Genomic DNA, 17,957 nt, shown 5'->3' with positions numbered 1-17,957 from the left:
ATATTTCCCGTTTAGTCCCTGCATTGCAATTCACCGGTGCTCGTTACTCGTTCTGTTTACGCGATAGGCGATAATAATTAAAAAAATGCAGGCGCGGACCGCAAAAATGCAAAAAAGGGGTGCAACACGAGGACTTCCCAGGAGGTCACCCATCCTAGTACTGCTCTCGCCCAAGCACGTTTAACTTCGGAGTTCTGATGGGATCCGGTGCATTAGTGCTGGTATGATCGCACCCGTCACACCTTGCACGATCATCGTATATATCTGCTGCCTTGCAACTCATTCAACCAAAATAAAAACTATCTTTAAAAGTACGTTTTGGTCCCTGAACTTTTTCATATTTCCCGTTTAGTCCCTGCATTGCAATTCACCGGTGCTCGTTACTCGTTCTGTTTACGCGATAGGCGATAATAATTAAAAAAATGCAGGCGCGGACCGCAAAAATGCCAAAAAGGGGTGCAACACGAGGACTTCCCAGGAGGTCACCCATCCTAGTACTGCTCTCGCCCAAGCACGTTTAACTTCGGAGTTCTGATGGGATCCGGTGCATTAGTGCTGGTATGATCGCACCCGTCACACCTTGCACGATCATCGTATATATCTGCTGCCTTGCAACTCATTCAACCAAAATAAAAACTATCTTTAAAAGTACGTTTTGGTCCCTGAACTTTTTCATATTTCCCGTTTAGTCCCTGCATTGCAATTCACCGGTGCTCGTTACTCGTTCTGTTTACGCGATAGGCGATAATAATTAAAAAAATGCAGGCGCGGACCGCAAAAATGCCAAAAAGGGGTGCAACACGAGGACTTCCCAGGAGGTCACCCATCCTAGTACTGCTCTCGCCCAAGCACGTTTAACTTCGGAGTTCTGATGGGATCCGGTGCATTAGTGCTGGTATGATCGCACCCGTCACACCTTGCACGATCATCGTATATATCTGCTGCCTTGCAACTCATTCAACCAAAATAAAAAATATATTTAAAAGTACGTTTTGGTCCCTGAACTTTTTCATATTTCCCGTTTAGTCCCTGCATTGCAATTCACCGGTGCTCGTTGCTCGTTACTCGTTTACGCGATAGGCGATAATCATTAAAAAAATGCAGGCGCGGACCGCAAAAATGCAAAAAAGGGGTGCAACACGAGGACTTCCCAGGAGGTCACCCATCCTAGTACTTCTCTCGCCCAAGCACGTTTAACTTCGGAGTTCTGATGGGATCCGGTGCATTAGTGCTGGTATGATCGCACCCGTCACACCTTGCACGATCATCGTATATATCTGCTGCCTTGCAACTCATTCAACCAAAATAAAAAATATCTTTAAAAGTACGTTTTGGTCCCTGAACTTTTTCATATTTCCCGTTTAGTCCCTGCATTGCAATTCACCGGTGCTCGTTGCTCGTTACTCGTTTACGCGATAGGCGATAATAATTAAAAAAATGCAGGCGCGGACCGCAAAAATGCAAAAAAGGGGTGCAACACGAGGACTTCCCAGGAGGTCACCCATCCTAGTACTGCTCTCGCCCAAGCACGTTTAACTTCGGAGTTCTGATGGGATCCGGTGCATTAGTGCTGGTATGATCGCACCCGTCACACCTTGCACGATCATCGTATATATCTGCTGCCTTGCAACTCATTCAACCAAAATAAAAAATATCTTTAAAAGTACGTTTTGATCCCTGAACTTTTTCATATTTCCCGTTTAGTCCCTGCATTGCAATTCACCGGTGCTCGTTGCTCGTTACTCGTTTACGCGAGAGGCGATAATAATTAAAAAAATGCAGGCGCGGACCGCAAAAATGCAAAAAAGGGGTGCAACACGAGGACTTCCCAGGAGGTCACCCATCCTAGTACTGCTCTCGCCCAAGCACGTTTAACTTCGGAGTTCTGATGGGATCCGGTGCATTAGTGCTGGTATGATCGCACCCGTCACACCTTGCACGATCATCGTATATATCTGCTGCCTTGCAACTCATTCAACCAAAATAAAAAATATATTTAAAAGTACGTTTTGGTCCCTGAACTTTTTCATATTTCCCGTTTAGTCCCTGCATTGCAATTCACCGGTGCTCGTTGCTCGTTACTCGTTTACGCGATAGGCGATAATAATTAAAAAAATGCAGGCGCGGACCGCAAAAATGCAAAAAAGGGGTGCAACACGAGGACTTCCCAGGAGGTCACCCATCCTAGTACTTCTCTCGCCCAAGCACGTTTAACTTCGGAGTTCTGATGGGATCCGGTGCATTAGTGCTGGTATGATCGCACCCGTCACACCTTGCACGATCATCGTATATATCTGCTGCCTTGCAACTCATTCAACCAAAATAAAAACTATCTTTAAAAGTACGTTTTGGTCCCTGAACTTTTTCATATTTCCCGTTTAGTCCCTGCATTGCAATTCACCGGTGCTCGTTGCTCGTTGCTCGTTACTCGTTCTGTTTACGCGATAGGCGATAATAATTAAAAAAATGCAGGCGCGGACCGCAAAAATGCAAAAAAGGGGTGCAACACGAGGACTTCCCAGGAGGTCACCCATCCTAGTACTGCTCTCGCCCAAGCACGTTTAACTTCGGAGTTCTGATGGGATCCGGTGCATTAGTGCTGGTATGATCGCACCAGTCACACCTTGCACGATCATCGTATATATCTGCTGCCTTGCAACTCATTCAACCAAAATAAAAAATATCTTTAAAAGTACGTTTTGGTCCCTGAACTTTTTCATATTTCCCGTTTAGTCCCTGCATTGCAATTCACCGGTGCTCGTTACTCGTTCTGTTTACGCGATAGGCGATAATAATTAAAAAAATGCAGGCGCGGACCGCAAAAATGCAAAAAAGGGGTGCAACACGAGGACTTCCCAGGAGGTCACCCATCCTAGTACTGCTCTCGCCCAAGCACGTTTAACTTCGGAGTTCAGATGGGATCCGGTGCATTAGTGCTGGTATGATCGCAACCGTCACACCTTGCACGATCATCGTATATATCTGCCGCCTTGCAACTCATTCAACCAAAATAAAAACTATCTTTAAAAGTACGTTTTGGTCTCTGAACTTTTTCATATTTCCCGTTTAGTCCCTGCATTGCAATTCACCGGTGCTCGTTACTCGTTCTGTTTACGCGATAGGCGATAATAATTAAAAAAATGCAGGCGCGGACCGCAAAAATGCCAAAAAGGGGTGCAACACGAGGACTTCCCAGGAGGTCACCCATCCTAGTACTGCTCTCGCCCAAGCACGTTTAACTTCGGAGTTCTGATGGGATCCGGTGCATTAGTGCTGGTATGATCGCACCCGTCACACCTTGCACGATCATCGTATATATCTGCTGCCTTGCAACTCATTCAACCAAAATAAAAACTATCTTTAAAAGTACGTTTTGGTCCCTGAACTTTTTCATATTTCCCGTTTAGTCCCTGCATTGCAATTCACCGGTGCTCGTTGCTCGTTACTCGTTACTCGTTCTGTTTATGCGATAGGCGATAATAATTAATAAAATGCACGCGCGGACCGCAAAAATGCAAAAAACAGGTGCAACACGAGGACTTCCCAGGAGGTCACCCATCCTAGTACTGCTCTCGCCCAAGCACGTTTAACTTCGGAGTTCTGATGGGATCCGGTGCATTAGTGCTGGTATGATCGCACCCGTCACACCTTGCACGATCATCGTATATATCTGCTGCCTTGCAACTCATTCAACCAAAATAAAAACTATCTTTAAAAGTACGTTTTGGTCCCTTAACTTTTTCATATTTCCCGTTTAGTCCCTGCATTGCAATTCACCGGTGCTCGTTACTCGTTACTCGTTCTGTTTACGCGATAGGCGATAATAATTAAAAAAATGCAGGCGCGGACCGCAAAAATGCCAAAAAGGGGTGCAACACGAGGACTTCCCAGGAGGTCACCCATCCTAGTACTGCTCTCGCCCAAGCACGTTTAACTTCGGAGTTCTGATGGGATCCGGTGCATTAGTGCTGGTATGATCGCACCCGTCACACCTTGCACGATCATCGTATATATCTGCTGCCTTGCAACTCATTCAACCAAAATAAAAACTATCTTTAAAAGTACGTTTTGGTCCCTGATCTTTTTCATATTTCCCGTTTAGTCCCTGCATTGCAATTCACCGGTGCTCGTTACTCGTTACTCGTTCTGTTTACGCGATAGGCGATAATAATTAAAAAAATGCAGGCGCGGACCGCAAAAATGCCAAAAAGGGGTGCAACACGAGGACTTCCCAGGAGGTCACCCATCCTAGTACTGCTCTCGCCCAAGCACGTTTAACTTTGGAGTTCTGATGGGATCCGGTGCATTAGTGCTGGTATGATCGCACCCGTCACACCTTGCACGATCATCGTATATATCTGCTGCCTTGCAACTCATTCAACCAAAATAAAAACTATCTTTAAAAGTACGTTTTGGTCCCTGAACTTTTTCATATTTCCCGTTTAGTCCCTGCATTGCAATTCACCGGTGCTCGTTGCTCGTTGCTCGTTACTCGTTCTGTTTACGCGATAGGCGATAATAATTAAAAAAATGCAGGCGCGGACCGCAAAAATGCCAAAAAGGGGTGCAACACGAGGACTTCCCAGGAGGTCACCCATCCTAGTACTGCTCTCGCCCAAGCACGTTTAACTTCGGAGTTCTGATGGGATCCGGTGCATTAGTGCTGGTATGATCGCACCCGTCACACCTTGCACGATCATCGTATATATCCGCTGCCTTGCAACTCATTCAACCAAAATAAAAACTATCTTTAAAAGTACGTTTTGGTCCCTGAACTTTTTCATATTTCCCGTTTAGTCCCTGCATTGCAATTCACCGGTGCTCGTTACTCGTTACTCGTTCTGTTTACGCGATAGGCGATAATAATTAAAAAAATGCAGGCGCGGACCGCAAAAATGCCAAAAAGGGGTGCAACACGAGGACTTCCCAGGAGGTCACCCATCCTAGTACTGCTCTCGCCCAAGCACGTTTAACTTCGGAGTTCTGATGGGATCCGGTGCATTAGTGCTGGTATGATCGCACCCGTCACACCTTGCACGATCATCGTATATATCTGCTGCCTTGCAACTCATTCAACCAAAATAAAAACTATCTTTAAAAGTACGTTTTGGTCCCTGAACTTTTTCATATTTCCCGTTTAGTCCCTGCATTGCAATTCACCGGTGCTCGTTGCTCGTTACTCGTTACTCGTTCTGTTTATGCGATAGGCGATAATAATTAATAAAATGCACGCGCGGACCGCAAAAATGCAAAAAACGGGTGCAACACGAGGACTTCCCAGGAGGTCACCCATCCTAGTACTGCTCTCGCCCAAGCACGTTTAACTTCGGAGTTCTGATGGGATCCGGTGCATTAGTGCTGGTATGATCGCACCCGTCACACCTTGCACGATCATCGTATATATCTGCTGCCTTGCAACTCATTCAACCAAAATAAAAACTATCTTTAAAAGTACGTTTTGGTCCCTGATTTTTTTCATATTTCCCGTTTAGTCCCTGCATTGCAATTCACCGGTGCTCGTTACTCGTTACTCGTTCTGTTTACGCGATAGGCGATAATAATTAAAAAAATGCAGGCGCGGACCGCAAAAATGCCAAAAAGGGGTGCAACACGAGGACTTCCCAGGAGGTCACCCATCCTAGTACTGCTCTCGCCCAAGCACGTTTAACTTCGGAGTTCTGATGGGATCCGGTGCATTAGTGCTGGTATGATCGCACCCGTCACACCTTGCACGATCATCGTATATATCTGCTGCCTTGCAACTCATTCAACCAAAATAAAAACTATCTTTAAAAGTACGTTTTGGTCCCTGAACTTTTTCATATTTCCCGTTTAGTCCCTGCATTGCAATTCACCGGTGCTCGTTGCTCGTTGCTCGTTACTCGTTCTGTTTACGCGATAGGCGATAATAATTAATAAAATGCAGGCGCGGACCGCAAAAATGCCAAAAAGGGGTGCAACACGAGGACTTCCCAGGAGGTCACCCATCCTAGTACTGCTCTCGCCCAAGCACGTTTAACTTCGGAGTTCTGATGGGATCCGGTGCATTAGTGCTGGTATGATCGCACCCGTCACACCTTGCACGATCATCGTATATATCCGCTGCCTTGCAACTCATTCAACCAAAATAAAAACTATCTTTAAAAGTACGTTTTGGTCCCTGAACTTTTTCATATTTCCCGTTTAGTCCCTGCATTGCAATTCACCGGTGCTCGTTACTCGTTACTCGTTCTGTTTACGCGATAGGCGATAATAATTAAAAAAATGCAGGCGCGGACCGCAAAAATGCCAAAAAGGGGTGCAACACGAGGACTTCCCAGGAGGTCACCCATCCTAGTACTGCTCTCGCCCAAGCACGTTTAACTTCGGAGTTCTGATGGGATCCGGTGCATTAGAGCTGGTATGATCGCACCCGTCACACCTTGCACGATCATCGTATATATCTGCTGCCTTGCAACTCATTCAACCAAAATAAAAACTATCTTTAAAAGTACGTTTTGGTCCCTGAACTTTTTCATATTTCCCGTTTAGTCCCTGCATTGCAATTCACCGGTGCTCGTTACTCGTTACTCGTTCTGTTTACGCGATAGGCGATAATAATTAAAAAAATGCAGGCGCGGACCGCAAAAATGCAAAAAAGGGGTGCAACACGAGGACTTCCCAGGAGGTCACCCATCCTAGTACTGCTCTCGCCCAAGCACGTTTAACTTCGGAGTTCTGATGGGATCCGGTGCATTAGTGCTGGTATGATCGCACCCGTCACACCTTGCACGATCATCGTATATATCCGCTGCCTTGCAACTCATTCAACCAAAATAAAAACTATCTTTAAAAGTACGTTTTGGTCCCTGAACTTTTTCATATTTCCCGTTTAGTCCCTGCATTGCAATTCACCGGTGCTCGTTACTCGTTACTCGTTCTGTTTACGCGATAGGCGATAATAATTAAAAAAATGCAGGCGCGGACCGCAAAAATGCCAAAAAGGGGTGCAACACGAGGACTTCCCAGGAGGTCACCCATCCTAGTACTGCTCTCGCCCAAGCACGTTTAACTTCGGAGTTCTGATGGGATCCGGTGCATTAGTGCTGGTATGATCGCACCCGTCACACCTTGCACGATCATCGTATATATCTGCTGCCTTGCAACTCATTCAACCAAAATAAAAACTATCTTTAAAAATACGTTTTGGTCGCTGAACTTTTTCATATTTCCCGTTTAGTCCCTGCATTGCAATTCACCGGTGCTCGTTACTCGTTCTCGTTACTCGTTCTGTTTACGCGATAGGCGATAATAATTAAAAAAATGCAGGCGCGGACCGCAAAAATGCCAAAAAGGGGTGCAACACGAGGACTTCCCAGGAGGTCACCCATCCTAGTACTGCTCTCGCCCAAGCACGTTTAACTTCGGAGTTCTGATGGGATCTGGTGCATTAGTGCTGGTATGATCGCACCCGTCACACCTTGCACGATCATCGTATATATCTGCTGCCTTGCAACTCATTCAACCAAAATAAAAACTATCTTTAAAAATACGTTTTGGTCGCTGAACTTTTTCATATTTCCCGTTTAGTCCCTGCATTGCAATTCACCGGTGCTCGTTACTCGTTCTCGTTACTCGTTCTGTTTACGCGATAGGCGATAATAATTAAAAAAATGCAAGCGCGGACCGCAAAAATGCAAAAAAGGGGTGCAACACGAGGACTTCCCAGGAGGTCACCCATCCTAGTACTGCTCTCGCCCAAGCACGTTTAACTTCGGAGTTCTGATGGGATCCGGTGCATTAGTGCTGGTATGATCGCACCCGTCACACCTTGCACGATCATCGTATATATCTGCTGCCTTGCAACTCATTCAACCAAAATAAAAACTATCTTTAAAAGTACGTTTTGGTCTCTGAACTTTTTCATATTTCCCGTTTAGTCCCTGCATTGCAATTCACCGGTGCTCGTTACTCGTTCTGTTTACGCGATAGGCGATAATAATTAAAAAAATGCAGGCGCGGACCGCAAAAATGCAAAAAAGGGGTGCAACACGAGGACTTCCCAGGAGGTCACCCATCCTAGTACTGCTCTCGCCCAAGCACGTTTAACTTCGGAGTTCAGATGGGATCCGGTGCATTAGTGCTGGTATGATCGCAACCGTCACACCTTGCACGATCATCGTATATATCTGCCGCCTTGCAACTCATTCAACCAAAATAAAAACTATCTTTAAAAGTACGTTTTGGTCTCTGAACTTTTTCATATTTCCCATTTAGTCCCTGCATTGCAATTCACCGGTGCTCGTTACTCGTTCTGTTTACGCGATAGGCGATAATAATTAAAAAAATGCAGGCGCGGACCGCAAAAATGCCAAAAAGGGGTGCAACACGAGGACTTCCCAGGAGGTCACCCATCCTAGTACTGCTCTCGCCCAAGCACGTTTAACTTCGGAGTTCTGATGGGATCCGGTGCATTAGTGCTGGTATGATCGCACCCGTCACACCTTGCACGATCATCGTATATATCTGCTGCCTTGCAACTCATTCAACCAAAATAAAAACTATCTTTAAAAGTACGTTTTGGTCCCTGAACTTTTTCATATTTCCCGTTTAGTCCCTGCATTGCAATTCACCGGTGCTCGTTGCTCGTTACTCGTTACTCGTTCTGTTTATGCGATAGGCGATAATAATTAATAAAATGCACGCGTGGACCGCAAAAATGCAAAAAACGGGTGCAACACGAGGACTTCCCAGGAGGTCACCCATCCTAGTACTGCTCTCGCCCAAGCACGTTTAACTTCGGAGTTCTGATGGGATCCGGTGCATTAGTGCTGGTATGATCGCACCCGTCACACCTTGCACGATCATCGTATATATCTGCTGCCTTGCAACTCATTCAACCAAAATAAAAACTATCTTTAAAAGTACGTTTTGGTCCCTGATTTTTTTCATATTTCCCGTTTAGTCCCTGCATTGCAATTCACCGGTGCTCGTTACTCGTTACTCGTTCTGTTTACGCGATAGGCGATAATAATTAAAAAAATGCAGGCGCGGACCGCAAAAATGCCAAAAAGGGGTGCAACACGAGGACTTCCCAGGAGGTCACCCATCCTAGTACTGCTCTCGCCCAAGCACGTTTAACTTCGGAGTTCTGATGGGATCCGGTGCATTAGTGCTGGTATGATCGCACCCGTCACACCTTGCACGATCATCGTATATATCTGCTGCCTTGCAACTCATTCAACCAAAATAAAAACTATCTTTAAAAGTACGTTTTGGTCCCTGAACTTTTTCATATTTCCCGTTTAGTCCCTGCATTGCAATTCACCGGTGCTCGTTGCTCGTTGCTCGTTACTCGTTCTGTTTACGCGATAGGCGATAATAATTAAAAAAATGCAGGCGCGGACCGCAAAAATGCCAAAAAGGGGTGCAACACGAGGACTTCCCAGGAGGTCACCCATCCTAGTACTGCTCTCGCCCAAGCACGTTTAACTTCGGAGTTCTGATGGGATCCGGTGCATTAGTGCTGGTATGATCGCACCCGTCACACCTTGCACGATCATCGTATATATCCGCTGCCTTGCAACTCATTCAACCAAAATAAAAACTATCTTTAAAAGTACGTTTTGGTCCCTGAACTTTTTCATATTTCCCGTTTAGTCCCTGCATTGCAATTCACCGGTGCTCGTTACTCGTTACTCGTTCTGTTTACGCGATAGGCGATAATAATTAAAAAAATGCAGGCGCGGACCGCAAAAATGCCAAAAAGGGGTGCAACACGAGGACTTCCCAGGAGGTCACCCATCCTAGTACTGCTCTCGCCCAAGCACGTTTAACTTCGGAGTTCTGATGGGATCCGGTGCATTAGTGCTGGTATGATCGCACCCGTCACACCTTGCACGATCATCGTATATATCTGCTGCCTTGCAACTCATTCAATTCACGTTTAGTCCCTGCATTGCAATTCACCGGTGCTCGTTACTCGTTCTGTTTACGCGATAGGCGATAATAATTAAAAAAATGCAGGCGCGGACCGCAAAAATGCAAAAAAGGGGTGCAACACGAGGACTTCCCAGGAGGTCACCCATCCTAGTACTGCTCTCGCCCAAGCACGTTTAACTTCGGAGTTCAGATGGGATCCGGTGCATTAGTGCTGGTATGATCGCAACCGTCACACCTTGCACGATCATCGTATATATCTGCCGCCTTGCAACTCATTCAACCAAAATAAAAACTATCTTTAAAAGTACGTTTTGGTCCCTGAACTTTTTCATATTTCCCGTTTAGTCCCTGCATTGCAATTCACCGGTGCTCGTTACTCGTTACTCGTTCTGTTTACGCGATAGGCGATAATAATTAAAAAAATGCAGGCGCGGACCGCAAAAATGCCAAAAAGGGGTGCAACACGAGGACTTCCCAGGAGGTCACCCATCCTAGTACTGCTCTCGCCCAAGCACGTTTAACTTCGGAGTTCTGATGGGATCCGGTGCATTAGTGCTGGTATGATCGCACCCGTCACACCTTGCACGATCATCGTATATATCTGCTGCCTTGCAACTCATTCAACCAAAATAAAAACTATCTTTAAAAGTACGTTTTGGTCTCTGAACTTTTTCATATTTCCCGTTTAGTCCCTGCATTGCAATTCACCGGTGCTCGTTACTCGTTCTGTTTACGCGATAGGCGATAATAATTAAAAAAATGCAGGCGCGGACCGCAAAAATGCAAAAAAGGGGTGCAACACGAGGACTTCCCAGGAGGTCACCCATCCTAGTACTGCTCTCGCCCAAGCACGTTTAACTTCGGAGTTCAGATGGGATCCGGTGCATTAGTGCTGGTATGATCGCAACCGTCACACCTTGCACGATCATCGTATATATCTGCCGCCTTGCAACTCATTCAACCAAAATAAAAACTATCTTTAAAAGTACGTTTTGGTCTCTGAACTTTTTCATATTTCCCGTTTAGTCCCTGCATTGCAATTCACCGGTGCTCGTTACTCGTTCTGTTTACGCGATAGGCGATAATAATTAAAAAAATGCAGGCGCGGACCGCAAAAATGCCAAAAAGGGGTGCAACACGAGGACTTCCCAGGAGGTCACCCATCCTAGTACTGCTCTCGCCCAAGCACGTTTAACTTCGGAGTTCTGATGGGATCCGGTGCATTAGTGCTGGTATGATCGCACCCGTCACACCTTGCACGATCATCGTATATATCTGCTGCCTTGCAACTCATTCAACCAAAATAAAAACTATCTTTAAAAGTACGTTTTGGTCCCTGAACTTTTTCATATTTCCCGTTTAGTCCCTACATTGCAATTCACCGGTGCTCGTTGCTCGTTACTCGTTACTCGTTCTGTTTATGCGATAGGCGATAATAATTAATAAAATGCACGCGCGGACCGCAAAAATGCAAAAAACAGGTGCAACACGAGGACTTCCCAGGAGGTCACCCATCCTAGTACTGCTCTCGCCCAAGCACGTTTAACTTCGGAGTTCTGATGGGATCCGGTGCATTAGTGCTGGTATGATCGCACCCGTCACACCTTGCACGATCATCGTATATATCTGCTGCCTTGCAACTCATTCAACCAAAATAAAAACTATCTTTAAAAGTACGTTTTGGTCCCTGATTTTTTTCATATTTCCCGTTTAGTCCCTGCATTGCAATTCACCGGTGCTCGTTACTCGTTACTCGTTCTGTTTACGCGATAGGCGATAATAATTAAAAAAATGCAGGCGCGGACCGCAAAAATGCCAAAAAGGGGTGCAACACGAGGACTTCCCAGGAGGTCACCCATCCTAGTACTGCTCTCGCCCAAGCACGTTTAACTTTGGAGTTCTGATGGGATCCGGTGCATTAGTGCTGGTATGATCGCACCCGTCACACCTTGCACGATCATCGTATATATCTGCTGCCTTGCAACTCATTCAACCAAAATAAAAACTATCTTTAAAAGTACGTTTTGGTCCCTGAACTTTTTCATATTTCCCGTTTAGTCCCTGCATTGCAATTCACCGGTGCTCGTTGCTCGTTGCTCGTTACTCGTTCTGTTTACGCGATAGGCGATAATAATTAAAAAAATGCAGGCGCGGACCGCAAAAATGCCAAAAAGGGGTGCAACACGAGGACTTCCCAGGAGGTCACCCATCCTAGTACTGCTCTCGCCCAAGCACGTTTAACTTCGGAGTTCTGATGGGATCCGGTGCATTAGTGCTGGTATGATCGCACCCGTCACACCTTGCACGATCATCGTATATATCCGCTGCCTTGCAACTCATTCAACCAAAATAAAAACTATCTTTAAAAGTACGTTTTGGTCCCTGAACTTTTTCATATTTCCCGTTTAGTCCCTGCATTGCAATTCACCGGTGCTCGTTACTCGTTACTCGTTCTGTTTACGCGATAGGCGATAATAATTAAAAAAATGCAGGCGCGGACCGCAAAAATGCCAAAAAGGGGTGCAACACGAGGACTTCCCAGGAGGTCACCCATCCTAGTACTGCTCTCGCCCAAGCACGTTTAACTTCGGAGTTCTGATGGGATCCGGTGCATTAGTGCTGGTATGATCGCACCCGTCACACCTTGCACGATCATCGTATATATCTGCTGCCTTGCAACTCATTCAACCAAAATAAAAACTATCTTTAAAAGTACGTTTTGGTCCCTGAACTTTTTCATATTTCCCGTTTAGTCCCTGCATTGCAATTCACCGGTGCTCGTTGCTCGTTACTCGTTACTCGTTCTGTTTATGCGATAGGCGATAATAATTAATAAAATGCACGCGCGGACCGCAAAAATGCAAAAAAGGGGTGCAACACGAGGACTTCCCAGGAGGTCACCCATCCTAGTACTGCTCTCGCCCAAGCACGTTTAACTTCGGAGTTCTGATGGGATCCGGTGCATTAGTGCTGGTATGATCGCACCCGTCACACCTTGCACGATCATCGTATATATCTGCTGCCTTGCAACTCATTCAACCAAAATAAAAACTATCTTTAAAAGTACGTTTTGGTCCCTGATTTTTTTCATATTTCCCGTTTAGTCCCTGCATTGCAATTCACCGGTGCTCGTTACTCGTTACTCGTTCTGTTTACGCGATAGGCGATAATAATTAAAAAAATGCAGGCGCGGACCGCAAAAATGCCAAAAAGGGGTGCAACACGAGGACTTCCCAGGAGGTCACCCATCCTAGTACTGCTCTCGCCCAAGCACGTTTAACTTCGGAGTTCTGATGGGATCCGGTGCATTAGTGCTGGTATGATCGCACCCGTCACACCTTGCACGATCATCGTATATATCTGCTGCCTTGCAACTCATTCAACCAAAATAAAAACTATCTTTAAAAGTACGTTTTGGTCTCTGAACTTTTTCATATTTCCCGTTTAGTCCCTGCATTGCAATTCACCGGTGCTCGTTACTCGTTCTGTTTACGCGATAGGCGATAATAATTAAAAAAATGCAGGCGCGGACCGCAAAAATGCAAAAAAGGGGTGCAACACGAGGACTTCCCAGGAGGTCACCCATCCTAGTACTGCTCTCGCCCAAGCACGTTTAACTTCGGAGTTCAGATGGGATCCGGTGCATTAGTGCTGGTATGATCGCAACCGTCACACCTTGCACGATCATCGTATATATCTGCCGCCTTGCAACTCATTCAACCAAAATAAAAACTATCTTTAAAAGTACGTTTTGGTCTCTGAACTTTTTCATATTTCCCGTTTAGTCCCTGCATTGCAATTCACCGGTGCTCGTTACTCGTTCTGTTTACGCGATAGGCGATAATAATTAAAAAAATGCAGGCGCGGACCGCAAAAATGCCAAAAAGGGGTGCAACACGAGGACTTCCCAGGAGGTCACCCATCCTAGTACTGCTCTCGCCCAAGCACGTTTAACTTCGGAGTTCTGATGGGATCCGGTGCATTAGTGCTGGTATGATCGCACCCGTCACACCTTGCACGATCATCGTATATATCTGCTGCCTTGCAACTCATTCAACCAAAATAAAAACTATCTTTAAAAGTACGTTTTGGTCCCTGAACTTTTTCATATTTCCCGTTTAGTCCCTGCATTGCAATTCACCGGTGCTCGTTGCTCGTTACTCGTTACTCGTTCTGTTTATGCGATAGGCGATAATAATTAATAAAATGCACGCGCGGACCGCAAAAATGCAAAAAACAGGTGCAACACGAGGACTTCCCAGGAGGTCACCCATCCTAGTACTGCTCTCGCCCAAGCACGTTTAACTTCGGAGTTCTGATGGGATCCGGTGCATTAGTGCTGGTATGATCGCACCCGTCACACCTTGCACGATCATCGTATATATCTGCTGCCTTGCAACTCATTCAACCAAAATAAAAACTATCTTTAAAAGTACGTTTTGGTCCCTTAACTTTTTCATATTTCCCGTTTAGTCCCTGCATTGCAATTCACCGGTGCTCGTTACTCGTTACTCGTTCTGTTTACGCGATAGGCGATAATAATTAAAAAAATGCAGGCGCGGACCGCAAAAATGCCAAAAAGGGGTGCAACACGAGGACTTCCCAGGAGGTCACCCATCCTAGTACTGCTCTCGCCCAAGCACGTTTAACTTCGGAGTTCAGATGGGATCCGGTGCATTAGTGCTGGTATGATCGCACCCGTCACACCTTGCACGATCATCGTATATATCTGCTGCCTTGCAACTCATTCAACCAAAATAAAAACTATCTTTAAAAGTACGTTTTGGTCCCTGATTTTTTTCATATTTCCCGTTTAGTCCCTGCATTGCAATTCACCGGTGCTCGTTACTCGTTACTCGTTCTGTTTACGCGATAGGCGATAATAATTAAAAAAATGCAGGCGCGGACCGCAAAAATGCCAAAAAGGGGTGCAACACGAGGACTTCCCAGGAGGTCACCCATCCTAGTACTGCTCTCGCCCAAGCACGTTTAACTTTGGAGTTCTGATGGGATCCGGTGCATTAGTGCTGGTATGATCGCACCCGTCACACCTTGCACGATCATCGTATATATCTGCTGCCTTGCAACTCATTCAACCAAAATAAAAACTATCTTTAAAAGTACGTTTTGGTCCCTGAACTTTTTCATATTTCCCGTTTAGTCCCTGCATTGCAATTCACCGGTGCTCGTTGCTCGTTGCTCGTTACTCGTTCTGTTTACGCGATAGGCGATAATAATTAAAAAAATGCAGGCGCGGACCGCAAAAATGCCAAAAAGGGGTGCAACACGAGGACTTCCCAGGAGGTCACCCATCCTAGTACTGCTCTCGCCCAAGCACGTTTAACTTCGGAGTTCTGATGGGATCCGGTGCATTAGTGCTGGTATGATCGCACCCGTCACACCTTGCACGATCATCGTATATATCCGCTGCCTTGCAACTCATTCAACCAAAATAAAAACTATCTTTAAAAGTACGTTTTGGTCCCTGAACTTTTTCATATTTCCCGTTTAGTCCCTGCATTGCAATTCACCGGTGCTCGTTACTCGTTACTCGTTCTGTTTACGCGATAGGCGATAATAATTAAAAAAATGCAGGCGCGGACCGCAAAAATGCCAAAAAGGGGTGCAACACGAGGACTTCCCAGGAGGTCACCCATCCTAGTACTGCTCTCGCCCAAGCACGTTTAACTTCGGAGTTCTGATGGGATCCGGTGCATTAGTGCTGGTATGATCGCACCCGTCACACCTTGCACGATCATCGTATATATCTGCTGCCTTGCAACTCATTCAACCAAAATAAAAACTATCTTTAAAAGTACGTTTTGGTCCCTGAACTTTTTCATATTTCCCGTTTAGTCCCTGCATTGCAATTCACCGGTGCTCGTTGCTCGTTACTCGTTACTCGTTCTGTTTATGCGATAGGCGATAATAATTAATAAAATGCACGCGCGGACCGCAAAAATGCAAAAAACGGGTGCAACACGAGGACTTCCCAGGAGGTCACCCATCCTAGTACTGCTCTCGCCCAAGCACGTTTAACTTCGGAGTTCTGATGGGATCCGGTGCATTAGTGCTGGTATGATCGCACCCGTCACACCTTGCACGATCATCGTATATATCTGCTGCCTTGCAACTCATTCAACCAAAATAAAAACTATCTTTAAAAGTACGTTTTGGTCCCTGATTTTTTTCATATTTCCCGTTTAGTCCCTGCATTGCAATTCACCGGTGCTCGTTACTCGTTACTCGTTCTGTTTACGCGATAGGCGATAATAATTAAAAAAATGCAGGCGCGGACCGCAAAAATGCCAAAAAGGGGTGCAACACGAGGACTTCCCAGGAGGTCACCCATCCTAGTACTGCTCTCGCCCAAGCACGTTTAACTTCGGAGTTCTGATGGGATCCGGTGCATTAGTGCTGGTATGATCGCACCCGTCACACCTTGCACGATCATCGTATATATCTGCTGCCTTGCAACTCATTCAACCAAAATAAAAACTATCTTTAAAAGTACGTTTTGGTCCCTGAACTTTTTCATATTTCCCGTTTAGTCCCTGCATTGCAATTCACCGGTGCTCGTTGCTCGTTGCTCGTTACTCGTTCTGTTTACGCGATAGGCGATAATAATTAAAAAAATGCAGGCGCGGACCGCAAAAATGCCAAAAAGGGGTGCAACACGAGGACTTCCCAGGAGGTCACCCATCCTAGTACTGCTCTCGCCCAAGCACGTTTAACTTCGGAGTTCTGATGGGATCCGGTGCATTAGTGCTGGTATGATCGCACCCGTCACACCTTGCACGATCATCGTATATATCCGCTGCCTTGCAACTCATTCAACCAAAATAAAAACTATCTTTAAAAGTACGTTTTGGTCCCTGAACTTTTTCATATTTCCCGTTTAGTCCCTGCATTGCAATTCACCGGTGCTCGTTACTCGTTACTCGTTCTGTTTACGCGATAGGCGATAATAATTAAAAAAATGCAGGCGCGGACCGCAAAAATGCCAAAAAGGGGTGCAACACGAGGACTTCCCAGGAGGTCACCCATCCTAGTACTGCTCTCGCCCAAGCACGTTTAACTTCGGAGTTCTGATGGGATCCGGTGCATTAGTGCTGGTATGATCGCACCCGTCACACCTTGCACGATCATCGTATATATCTGCTGCCTTGCAACTCATTCAACCAAAATAAAAACTATCTTTAAAAGTACGTTTTGGTCCCTGAACTTTTTCATATTTCCCGTTTAGTCCCTGCATTGCAATTCACCGGTGCTCGTTACTCGTTACTCGTTCTGTTTACGCGATAGGCGATAATAATTAAAAAAATGCAGGCGCGGACCGCAAAAATGCAAAAAAGGGGTGCAACACGAGGACTTCCCAGGAGGTCACCCATCCTAGTACTGCTCTCGCCCAAGCACGTTTAACTTCGGAGTTCTGATGGGATCCGGTGCATTAGTGCTGGTATGATCGCACCCGTCACACCTTGCACGATCATCGTATATATCCGCTGCCTTGCAACTCATTCAACCAAAATAAAAACTATCTTTAAAAGTACGTTTTGGTCCCTGAACTTTTTCATATTTCCCGTTTAGTCCCTGCATTGCAATTCACCGGTGCTCGTTACTCGTTACTCGTTCTGTTTACGCGATAGGCGATAATAATTAAAAAAATGCAGGCGCGGACCGCAAAAATGCCAAAAAGGGGTGCAACACGAGGACTTCCCAGGAGGTCACCCATCCTAGTACTGCTCTCGCCCAAGCACGTTTAACTTCGGAGTTCTGATGGGATCCGGTGCATTAGTGCTGGTATGATCGCACCCGTCACACCTTGCACGATCATCGTATATATCTGCTGCCTTGCAACTCATTCAACCAAAATAAAAACTATCTTTAAAAATACGTTTTGGTCGCTGAACTTTTTCATATTTCCCGTTTAGTCCCTGCATTGCAATTCACCGGTGCTCGTTACTCGTTCTCGTTACTCGTTCTGTTTACGCGATAGGCGATAATAATTAAAAAAATGCAGGCGCGGACCGCAA

The 17,957-nt window shown here is 45.8% G+C and overlaps 52 non-coding genes across 52 annotated transcripts; all 52 read right to left on the bottom strand.

The window, feature by feature from the left end:
• Positions 1 to 116: 116 nt before the first annotated feature.
• On the bottom strand, positions 117 to 235 carry LOC126684938 (5S ribosomal RNA). The gene has a single exon (XR_007643101.1). It is a non-coding gene; the product is annotated as a 5S ribosomal RNA (ribosomal RNA).
• Positions 236 to 453: 218 nt separating this feature from the next.
• LOC126684926 (5S ribosomal RNA) lies at positions 454 to 572 on the bottom strand. Its single transcript, XR_007643089.1, has one exon. It is a non-coding gene; the product is annotated as a 5S ribosomal RNA (ribosomal RNA).
• Positions 573 to 790: 218 nt separating this feature from the next.
• LOC126684914 (5S ribosomal RNA) lies at positions 791 to 909 on the bottom strand. The gene has a single exon (XR_007643078.1). It is a non-coding gene; the product is annotated as a 5S ribosomal RNA (ribosomal RNA).
• Positions 910 to 1,129: 220 nt separating this feature from the next.
• Positions 1,130 to 1,248, bottom strand: LOC126685442 (5S ribosomal RNA). The gene has a single exon (XR_007643544.1). It is a non-coding gene; the product is annotated as a 5S ribosomal RNA (ribosomal RNA).
• Positions 1,249 to 1,468: 220 nt separating this feature from the next.
• Positions 1,469 to 1,587, bottom strand: LOC126684903 (5S ribosomal RNA). Its single transcript, XR_007643067.1, has one exon. It is a non-coding gene; the product is annotated as a 5S ribosomal RNA (ribosomal RNA).
• A 220-nt stretch (positions 1,588 to 1,807) lies between these two features.
• Positions 1,808 to 1,926, bottom strand: LOC126684891 (5S ribosomal RNA). The gene has a single exon (XR_007643056.1). It is a non-coding gene; the product is annotated as a 5S ribosomal RNA (ribosomal RNA).
• Positions 1,927 to 2,146: 220 nt separating this feature from the next.
• Positions 2,147 to 2,265, bottom strand: LOC126685325 (5S ribosomal RNA). The gene has a single exon (XR_007643433.1). It is a non-coding gene; the product is annotated as a 5S ribosomal RNA (ribosomal RNA).
• Positions 2,266 to 2,497: 232 nt separating this feature from the next.
• On the bottom strand, positions 2,498 to 2,616 carry LOC126684561 (5S ribosomal RNA). The gene has a single exon (XR_007642734.1). It is a non-coding gene; the product is annotated as a 5S ribosomal RNA (ribosomal RNA).
• Positions 2,617 to 2,834: 218 nt separating this feature from the next.
• LOC126684679 (5S ribosomal RNA) lies at positions 2,835 to 2,953 on the bottom strand. The gene has a single exon (XR_007642851.1). It is a non-coding gene; the product is annotated as a 5S ribosomal RNA (ribosomal RNA).
• A 218-nt stretch (positions 2,954 to 3,171) lies between these two features.
• On the bottom strand, positions 3,172 to 3,290 carry LOC126684880 (5S ribosomal RNA). The gene has a single exon (XR_007643045.1). It is a non-coding gene; the product is annotated as a 5S ribosomal RNA (ribosomal RNA).
• A 232-nt stretch (positions 3,291 to 3,522) lies between these two features.
• Positions 3,523 to 3,641, bottom strand: LOC126684866 (5S ribosomal RNA). The gene has a single exon (XR_007643032.1). It is a non-coding gene; the product is annotated as a 5S ribosomal RNA (ribosomal RNA).
• Positions 3,642 to 3,866: 225 nt separating this feature from the next.
• Positions 3,867 to 3,985, bottom strand: LOC126684868 (5S ribosomal RNA). The gene has a single exon (XR_007643034.1). It is a non-coding gene; the product is annotated as a 5S ribosomal RNA (ribosomal RNA).
• Positions 3,986 to 4,210: 225 nt separating this feature from the next.
• Positions 4,211 to 4,329, bottom strand: LOC126684648 (5S ribosomal RNA). The gene has a single exon (XR_007642820.1). It is a non-coding gene; the product is annotated as a 5S ribosomal RNA (ribosomal RNA).
• A 232-nt stretch (positions 4,330 to 4,561) lies between these two features.
• Positions 4,562 to 4,680, bottom strand: LOC126684856 (5S ribosomal RNA). Its single transcript, XR_007643023.1, has one exon. It is a non-coding gene; the product is annotated as a 5S ribosomal RNA (ribosomal RNA).
• A 225-nt stretch (positions 4,681 to 4,905) lies between these two features.
• LOC126684845 (5S ribosomal RNA) lies at positions 4,906 to 5,024 on the bottom strand. Its single transcript, XR_007643012.1, has one exon. It is a non-coding gene; the product is annotated as a 5S ribosomal RNA (ribosomal RNA).
• Positions 5,025 to 5,256: 232 nt separating this feature from the next.
• LOC126684463 (5S ribosomal RNA) lies at positions 5,257 to 5,375 on the bottom strand. The gene has a single exon (XR_007642641.1). It is a non-coding gene; the product is annotated as a 5S ribosomal RNA (ribosomal RNA).
• A 225-nt stretch (positions 5,376 to 5,600) lies between these two features.
• Positions 5,601 to 5,719, bottom strand: LOC126684832 (5S ribosomal RNA). Its single transcript, XR_007643000.1, has one exon. It is a non-coding gene; the product is annotated as a 5S ribosomal RNA (ribosomal RNA).
• A 232-nt stretch (positions 5,720 to 5,951) lies between these two features.
• Positions 5,952 to 6,070, bottom strand: LOC126684820 (5S ribosomal RNA). Its single transcript, XR_007642989.1, has one exon. It is a non-coding gene; the product is annotated as a 5S ribosomal RNA (ribosomal RNA).
• A 225-nt stretch (positions 6,071 to 6,295) lies between these two features.
• On the bottom strand, positions 6,296 to 6,414 carry LOC126684778 (5S ribosomal RNA). Its single transcript, XR_007642947.1, has one exon. It is a non-coding gene; the product is annotated as a 5S ribosomal RNA (ribosomal RNA).
• Positions 6,415 to 6,639: 225 nt separating this feature from the next.
• On the bottom strand, positions 6,640 to 6,758 carry LOC126684809 (5S ribosomal RNA). The gene has a single exon (XR_007642978.1). It is a non-coding gene; the product is annotated as a 5S ribosomal RNA (ribosomal RNA).
• Positions 6,759 to 6,983: 225 nt separating this feature from the next.
• Positions 6,984 to 7,102, bottom strand: LOC126684798 (5S ribosomal RNA). Its single transcript, XR_007642967.1, has one exon. It is a non-coding gene; the product is annotated as a 5S ribosomal RNA (ribosomal RNA).
• A 231-nt stretch (positions 7,103 to 7,333) lies between these two features.
• LOC126684657 (5S ribosomal RNA) lies at positions 7,334 to 7,452 on the bottom strand. The gene has a single exon (XR_007642829.1). It is a non-coding gene; the product is annotated as a 5S ribosomal RNA (ribosomal RNA).
• A 231-nt stretch (positions 7,453 to 7,683) lies between these two features.
• Positions 7,684 to 7,802, bottom strand: LOC126684787 (5S ribosomal RNA). The gene has a single exon (XR_007642956.1). It is a non-coding gene; the product is annotated as a 5S ribosomal RNA (ribosomal RNA).
• A 218-nt stretch (positions 7,803 to 8,020) lies between these two features.
• LOC126684678 (5S ribosomal RNA) lies at positions 8,021 to 8,139 on the bottom strand. Its single transcript, XR_007642850.1, has one exon. It is a non-coding gene; the product is annotated as a 5S ribosomal RNA (ribosomal RNA).
• A 218-nt stretch (positions 8,140 to 8,357) lies between these two features.
• Positions 8,358 to 8,476, bottom strand: LOC126684776 (5S ribosomal RNA). Its single transcript, XR_007642945.1, has one exon. It is a non-coding gene; the product is annotated as a 5S ribosomal RNA (ribosomal RNA).
• Positions 8,477 to 8,708: 232 nt separating this feature from the next.
• Positions 8,709 to 8,827, bottom strand: LOC126684462 (5S ribosomal RNA). Its single transcript, XR_007642640.1, has one exon. It is a non-coding gene; the product is annotated as a 5S ribosomal RNA (ribosomal RNA).
• A 225-nt stretch (positions 8,828 to 9,052) lies between these two features.
• On the bottom strand, positions 9,053 to 9,171 carry LOC126684765 (5S ribosomal RNA). Its single transcript, XR_007642934.1, has one exon. It is a non-coding gene; the product is annotated as a 5S ribosomal RNA (ribosomal RNA).
• Positions 9,172 to 9,403: 232 nt separating this feature from the next.
• On the bottom strand, positions 9,404 to 9,522 carry LOC126684753 (5S ribosomal RNA). The gene has a single exon (XR_007642923.1). It is a non-coding gene; the product is annotated as a 5S ribosomal RNA (ribosomal RNA).
• Positions 9,523 to 9,747: 225 nt separating this feature from the next.
• LOC126684741 (5S ribosomal RNA) lies at positions 9,748 to 9,866 on the bottom strand. The gene has a single exon (XR_007642912.1). It is a non-coding gene; the product is annotated as a 5S ribosomal RNA (ribosomal RNA).
• A 164-nt stretch (positions 9,867 to 10,030) lies between these two features.
• Positions 10,031 to 10,149, bottom strand: LOC126684677 (5S ribosomal RNA). The gene has a single exon (XR_007642849.1). It is a non-coding gene; the product is annotated as a 5S ribosomal RNA (ribosomal RNA).
• Positions 10,150 to 10,374: 225 nt separating this feature from the next.
• On the bottom strand, positions 10,375 to 10,493 carry LOC126684730 (5S ribosomal RNA). Its single transcript, XR_007642901.1, has one exon. It is a non-coding gene; the product is annotated as a 5S ribosomal RNA (ribosomal RNA).
• Positions 10,494 to 10,711: 218 nt separating this feature from the next.
• On the bottom strand, positions 10,712 to 10,830 carry LOC126684676 (5S ribosomal RNA). The gene has a single exon (XR_007642848.1). It is a non-coding gene; the product is annotated as a 5S ribosomal RNA (ribosomal RNA).
• Positions 10,831 to 11,048: 218 nt separating this feature from the next.
• On the bottom strand, positions 11,049 to 11,167 carry LOC126684717 (5S ribosomal RNA). The gene has a single exon (XR_007642889.1). It is a non-coding gene; the product is annotated as a 5S ribosomal RNA (ribosomal RNA).
• A 232-nt stretch (positions 11,168 to 11,399) lies between these two features.
• On the bottom strand, positions 11,400 to 11,518 carry LOC126684865 (5S ribosomal RNA). The gene has a single exon (XR_007643031.1). It is a non-coding gene; the product is annotated as a 5S ribosomal RNA (ribosomal RNA).
• Positions 11,519 to 11,743: 225 nt separating this feature from the next.
• LOC126684647 (5S ribosomal RNA) lies at positions 11,744 to 11,862 on the bottom strand. The gene has a single exon (XR_007642819.1). It is a non-coding gene; the product is annotated as a 5S ribosomal RNA (ribosomal RNA).
• Positions 11,863 to 12,094: 232 nt separating this feature from the next.
• LOC126684706 (5S ribosomal RNA) lies at positions 12,095 to 12,213 on the bottom strand. The gene has a single exon (XR_007642878.1). It is a non-coding gene; the product is annotated as a 5S ribosomal RNA (ribosomal RNA).
• A 225-nt stretch (positions 12,214 to 12,438) lies between these two features.
• Positions 12,439 to 12,557, bottom strand: LOC126684695 (5S ribosomal RNA). The gene has a single exon (XR_007642867.1). It is a non-coding gene; the product is annotated as a 5S ribosomal RNA (ribosomal RNA).
• A 232-nt stretch (positions 12,558 to 12,789) lies between these two features.
• Positions 12,790 to 12,908, bottom strand: LOC126684684 (5S ribosomal RNA). The gene has a single exon (XR_007642856.1). It is a non-coding gene; the product is annotated as a 5S ribosomal RNA (ribosomal RNA).
• Positions 12,909 to 13,133: 225 nt separating this feature from the next.
• LOC126684673 (5S ribosomal RNA) lies at positions 13,134 to 13,252 on the bottom strand. The gene has a single exon (XR_007642845.1). It is a non-coding gene; the product is annotated as a 5S ribosomal RNA (ribosomal RNA).
• A 218-nt stretch (positions 13,253 to 13,470) lies between these two features.
• On the bottom strand, positions 13,471 to 13,589 carry LOC126684675 (5S ribosomal RNA). Its single transcript, XR_007642847.1, has one exon. It is a non-coding gene; the product is annotated as a 5S ribosomal RNA (ribosomal RNA).
• A 218-nt stretch (positions 13,590 to 13,807) lies between these two features.
• Positions 13,808 to 13,926, bottom strand: LOC126684661 (5S ribosomal RNA). The gene has a single exon (XR_007642833.1). It is a non-coding gene; the product is annotated as a 5S ribosomal RNA (ribosomal RNA).
• Positions 13,927 to 14,158: 232 nt separating this feature from the next.
• LOC126684864 (5S ribosomal RNA) lies at positions 14,159 to 14,277 on the bottom strand. The gene has a single exon (XR_007643030.1). It is a non-coding gene; the product is annotated as a 5S ribosomal RNA (ribosomal RNA).
• Positions 14,278 to 14,502: 225 nt separating this feature from the next.
• Positions 14,503 to 14,621, bottom strand: LOC126684264 (5S ribosomal RNA). The gene has a single exon (XR_007642451.1). It is a non-coding gene; the product is annotated as a 5S ribosomal RNA (ribosomal RNA).
• A 225-nt stretch (positions 14,622 to 14,846) lies between these two features.
• Positions 14,847 to 14,965, bottom strand: LOC126684646 (5S ribosomal RNA). Its single transcript, XR_007642818.1, has one exon. It is a non-coding gene; the product is annotated as a 5S ribosomal RNA (ribosomal RNA).
• A 232-nt stretch (positions 14,966 to 15,197) lies between these two features.
• On the bottom strand, positions 15,198 to 15,316 carry LOC126684650 (5S ribosomal RNA). The gene has a single exon (XR_007642822.1). It is a non-coding gene; the product is annotated as a 5S ribosomal RNA (ribosomal RNA).
• A 225-nt stretch (positions 15,317 to 15,541) lies between these two features.
• Positions 15,542 to 15,660, bottom strand: LOC126684639 (5S ribosomal RNA). The gene has a single exon (XR_007642811.1). It is a non-coding gene; the product is annotated as a 5S ribosomal RNA (ribosomal RNA).
• A 232-nt stretch (positions 15,661 to 15,892) lies between these two features.
• Positions 15,893 to 16,011, bottom strand: LOC126684461 (5S ribosomal RNA). Its single transcript, XR_007642639.1, has one exon. It is a non-coding gene; the product is annotated as a 5S ribosomal RNA (ribosomal RNA).
• Positions 16,012 to 16,236: 225 nt separating this feature from the next.
• On the bottom strand, positions 16,237 to 16,355 carry LOC126684628 (5S ribosomal RNA). The gene has a single exon (XR_007642800.1). It is a non-coding gene; the product is annotated as a 5S ribosomal RNA (ribosomal RNA).
• Positions 16,356 to 16,587: 232 nt separating this feature from the next.
• Positions 16,588 to 16,706, bottom strand: LOC126684617 (5S ribosomal RNA). Its single transcript, XR_007642789.1, has one exon. It is a non-coding gene; the product is annotated as a 5S ribosomal RNA (ribosomal RNA).
• Positions 16,707 to 16,931: 225 nt separating this feature from the next.
• Positions 16,932 to 17,050, bottom strand: LOC126684605 (5S ribosomal RNA). The gene has a single exon (XR_007642777.1). It is a non-coding gene; the product is annotated as a 5S ribosomal RNA (ribosomal RNA).
• A 225-nt stretch (positions 17,051 to 17,275) lies between these two features.
• Positions 17,276 to 17,394, bottom strand: LOC126684593 (5S ribosomal RNA). The gene has a single exon (XR_007642766.1). It is a non-coding gene; the product is annotated as a 5S ribosomal RNA (ribosomal RNA).
• A 225-nt stretch (positions 17,395 to 17,619) lies between these two features.
• On the bottom strand, positions 17,620 to 17,738 carry LOC126684582 (5S ribosomal RNA). The gene has a single exon (XR_007642755.1). It is a non-coding gene; the product is annotated as a 5S ribosomal RNA (ribosomal RNA).
• Between the last annotated feature and the right edge of the window lie 219 nt (positions 17,739 to 17,957).

This window comes from Mercurialis annua, linkage group LG5 (assembly GCF_937616625.2).
Source record: "Mercurialis annua linkage group LG5, ddMerAnnu1.2, whole genome shotgun sequence".
In the NCBI taxonomy this organism is placed as follows: domain Eukaryota; kingdom Viridiplantae; phylum Streptophyta; class Magnoliopsida; order Malpighiales; family Euphorbiaceae; genus Mercurialis; species Mercurialis annua.
This window is presented reverse-complemented; position numbering and strand designations above follow the sequence as displayed.